This window comes from Octopus bimaculoides, chromosome 2 (genome assembly GCF_001194135.2).
Source record: "Octopus bimaculoides isolate UCB-OBI-ISO-001 chromosome 2, ASM119413v2, whole genome shotgun sequence".
Taxonomy (NCBI): domain Eukaryota; kingdom Metazoa; phylum Mollusca; class Cephalopoda; order Octopoda; family Octopodidae; genus Octopus; species Octopus bimaculoides.
The window spans coordinates 46,230,660-46,235,080 of record NC_068982.1 but is presented as its reverse complement, the minus strand read 5'-3'; the positions used below and the strand labels follow the sequence as shown (position 1 = coordinate 46,235,080).

General features: G+C 38.7%; 1 long non-coding RNA gene across 1 annotated transcript in view; it reads right to left on the bottom strand.

The window, feature by feature from the left end:
* Positions 1-407: 407 nt before the first annotated feature.
* The window catches only part of LOC106874362 (uncharacterized), a 15,946-nt gene continuing 11,932 nt past the window's right edge, over positions 408-4,421 (bottom strand). The window contains exon 3 of the long non-coding RNA XR_001409998.2: positions 408-635. This is a non-coding gene — a long non-coding RNA (uncharacterized LOC106874362). The remainder of the gene's footprint in view (positions 636-4,421) is intronic.

The following is a 4,421-nucleotide window of genomic DNA, read 5'->3' as shown; positions in this document are numbered from 1 at the left end:
TTGCCCCCCCCACATCGCTTGACAACCGATGCTGGTGTGTTTACGTCCCCGTAACTTAGCGGTTCGGCAAAAGAGACTGATAGAATAAGTACTAGGCTTCCAAAGAATAAGTCCTGGGGTCGATTTGATCGACTAAAGACGGTGCTCTAGCGTGGCCGCAGTCAAATGGCTGAAACTAGTAAAAGAATAAAAACAAGAATATATTATGTGTGTGTGTGTGTGCGTGTGTGTGTGTGTGTGTGTGTGTGTGTGCATATATGTCTATTATGCCATATATGAAACTACAGCTAAAAGAGGGCTTAACCACGAAAAATGGGTCACGCCCTGTGGTTCTGTGCTTCAAAATTTTAAGTATGAAAACGTTAGACCTGTTTAAGAATATAATTTATTTTGGTAAGGCCGAAGAGAAATAGTGAAATCAGTTATATTCCCATATCGAACATGTAAAAAAAAACCAGCTCCACACATCCCGTTACAAACGAAAGTCGGTTTGCTCACGTACACATGACGTAGTAGTCCGGCAAAAGAAGAGATCGATAGAATTGCTACCTTACTTCAAAAAATTCAAGCACTGGCGGCCGATTCGTTCAACCAAACCCTTCAAGGTTGTGTCCTAGCATGGCCGCAGTCAGTGACTGAAAGTAGTAAAATCATAAAACATAAAAGACAAAGAAACATGTTATGCTTTATTTCAAGGACATACACATATGTATATGCATTTTAGCGTCTGACATATATATTATAGAGAGTAGAGAATTGAAAATCTTCGATTAGCTGAGATTATTTTGCAATTAGTTGACAATGAACACGTCCAGAAGCGTTTAAAATAAAAATAGACAATAGTCAAGGGAGTTAACTACACTAAGCTCAGTTCATCGAAATTTTTTGAATATTTAGCAAAATATGTAAAATGCTGATTGATATAGATTAGATCTATAAAGCCAGCCGGGCGAAATGCTTAGCGGTATTTCGTCTGTCTTTATGTTCTGAGCTCAAATTCCGCTGAAGTCGTTTTTTGCCTTTCCTCCTTTCAGGATCGATAAATTAAGTGCCAGTTGCGTCGATCTAATCGGCTGGTCCCCTCCCCCAAAATTTCCAGCCTTGTGCCTAGACTAGAAAAGGATATGTTACGGTCCTAACTGACTTAATTAGCGTAGAATCCTGGCAAGGCAAAACGTATGTATGAATGTATGTATGTATGTATGCATGCATATATGTATGTATGCATGTATGCATGCCTGTCTGTATGTATTTATGTTATGTTTTTATTTAGAGTAAATTTTGACCGGCCACTTAGTTGGTAACAAATTGTGAAGGAAAGTATCTTGTTTTAACCATCATCCTTGAAATCTAAAGGTTTTATAGGTCCCAGATATCGTGATTACTTGTATCATATGAATTAAAGACTAGTATTCAGTCATACTTTGCTACAGACAGGTATGTATGTATGTCATTATTCAGTTTATTTCAAGATTTCTTGCCAGTAGAGAAAGAGCCAATTTCTAACCTAGATTCAAGACGCCTCCACTGGAATTTCAACATCAACAGAGTATTTCTATATGTATGTATATATGTATGTTTGTATGTATGTATGTATGTATGTATGTATGTATAAGTACAGATTTGTATGTTTTGTTTTATGTATGTCTTCTCATGCATATATTTGCATATCTCGACATGCTCATATACACTTAAATGCTAAAGTTCTGACAAGTTTTACTGTTCCAGTGGTCTTCGAATAAGCTTTCCTCTTTCTGGTTTCGAAAAGCTGATTTGTATTTCGGCGGTGTGTTACATATCCTAGTGTCCCAATAATTACAGGTATAAACCTGGGCTCCTAATTTGGATAAAGTAACTGTAGATTTCTCAGCTGTTCAGAGTAGGTATTTTCTTTTTCGTTGATGTATGTATGTATGTATGTATGTATAAGGAATATAAAGGAATCGATTATGAATACCACTAATGGGGCAGAAGGAAAATAACTATGTGTCTACGTGTGTGAGTGTGTAAGTATGTATGAATGTATATATGTATGTATATATGTATGTATATATGTATTTATGTGTGTGTGTGTATGTGTGTGTGTGTGTATGTGTGTGTGTGTTTGTGAGTTTGCTTCCCTGTAATAATATCATTTATACCTCTTCTCAAAATATAGGAGACGTGACACAAAAAATAGCAACTTTAACATCTCGTCACTCGCCAAGCTACGTGAAAATGCCCAGCTATAGTATTTGCGGCAAAAACAGCAGAATACAAGGAATCTTGTGATGTTCTGCATTGGCAAATACTAAAGCAAACAGTTCAAATAGTGGAATAAATGGTATGGCATGAAGAAGAAAAGAACTGTAGCATTTCAGAAGAAACATAAGGTTGCTTCATCAGAAAGAAAAAAATGGTAAAAACAAACAGAAAACAAATGCAACTGTATTATATTGAAACAATGTCAGTATAACAAACATCGAGATAAAGCGCCAAACAAAATAAGTGACTCTCTTAATATCAAATATACACACCCGTTAGTCTCCCTTCCATCTCTCTCTCTCTCTCTCTCTCTCTCTCTCTCTCTCTCTCTCTCTCTCTCTCTCTCTCTCTCTCTCTCTCTCTCTCTCTTACTCTTTTTCTCTTTCTCTCGCTCACACGTACATATTCGTTCACATATTATACATTCAGTTCTTAATAGTTGTTAAAAACGTCCCGACATTGAAGTGCTGAAATGTGAGGAAAATAATTTTGATAGAACTCTTTGATCTTTTCAAACCAACTTTGAATGAAACCAGCCATGACAATTGACTTTTGCGCTATTTTCAAACAATCCTTTCTACTAACAAACAATGCATGCTAGACCAGACTCTATCCTTGCCCAACTCTCTAACTCTTCCCTCTATCTATATTGGGATATATACGCATTAGATAATCACTGCAGTGTGTTTCATTCTCAATAAGGATAAACCTGGGCCTTCCTGTTGTTGTCTTAGCGCACCAACTTATAATATCACATATGTGGTAGAGACAACCATTATCAAGAAGCTGCTATAATATCTAGAGTTTCTCTATCTGAAGTGCGGTCTTCGCAGTGGATGTCATCTGGTTAGCAAACACTCACAACATAATTGTTGTGTTGACGCCCCCAAGCGAAGAAGTAGGCTCGACCAAGACATATAAATAGACGTAGTATGACCGTGGAAGGAGTCGACTGACTGTTGAGTAGTCGTCGTGTAGCGGTCAAGCAGAGATCATCCGAAGGTATTAGATAGAAGTAGCTTGAGACATAACCATAATAAAAGTAGTAAAGTAGTTGTAAAGTTCCATTCCGAGTCATATAGACTCAAGGGTCGGTTTCCGGGTTTCCACGGCGTATATACACTCCATCTAGGCGAGTGGATGGAACGACGAGAAATGAAGTGTTTTGTTCAAGAGCACAACACGTCGCCGAGTCTAGGATTCGAAACCACAATCTTATGATCATGAGTCCAACACCCTAACCACCTAGCCACTCACCTCCACAAAAGGTAAAGCTTTCTTCTCGTGTCATACCGACTCATAAGGACCAGTTTCCCAATTTTTATGACATATATATTCCCCACATGGATGGGATGCCGGTCCGTCGTAGGATTACTCTTTTTTTTCCAGCTGAGTGGACTTGAGAAACATGAAGTGAAATATTTTGCTCAAGAGCACAGCGCGTCGACTGGTCCAGAAATCGAAACCACAATCTTATGATCATGAATCCAACACCCTAACCACTAAGCCACGCACCTCCACCAGTAAAAGTGGTATCAGGTAAAGAATGGCCATCTTTTTGAAGACCAGAAATTACTTCATCTCTCCTAAACAGCAGAGATCACACACCGGATCCAATGAAAGATTTACCCTGCTGATTGGCATGAAGTTGCTCACCAGTTCACGACAATTTTGACCAGAGGTATGCTCCTTCTCCTTGCTCTAATTTATATCGCCATATTAGCCTCTGATCTGCTGTGCTGGTTGGTCTTATGCAATTTCCGCTCAGACATTCTCAACTCTCCCCTCTTGTTGTCCATTCTTATCTGCTCACCCCTAGATACCATGCTAACAACTACTCCCCCCCTCTCTCTCTCTCTTTCTTTCTCTCTCGTAACACTATTCCAATGACCTTTGTTCTTCAGTTGCGGTTGGCTTCATTCCGTTCCACCTCCGTTCGATATCCCCCACCATCATCACTAGAAGAACTGGAGACTGTTTCAGCTAAAGAATGGACAAAAATTCCTTTGGAAATAAGTCAAACTCTGTACGAGTCCATACCTCATAGAATTCAAGCTGTAATTACTGCCAAAGACGGTCCTCCCCCATAGCAGAATAATCTGTTTGAAATTTTAATGTCTCCATTGTTTTTTCCAACCCCTGTACATGTATATGTATGTGTATATATTTACGTATAT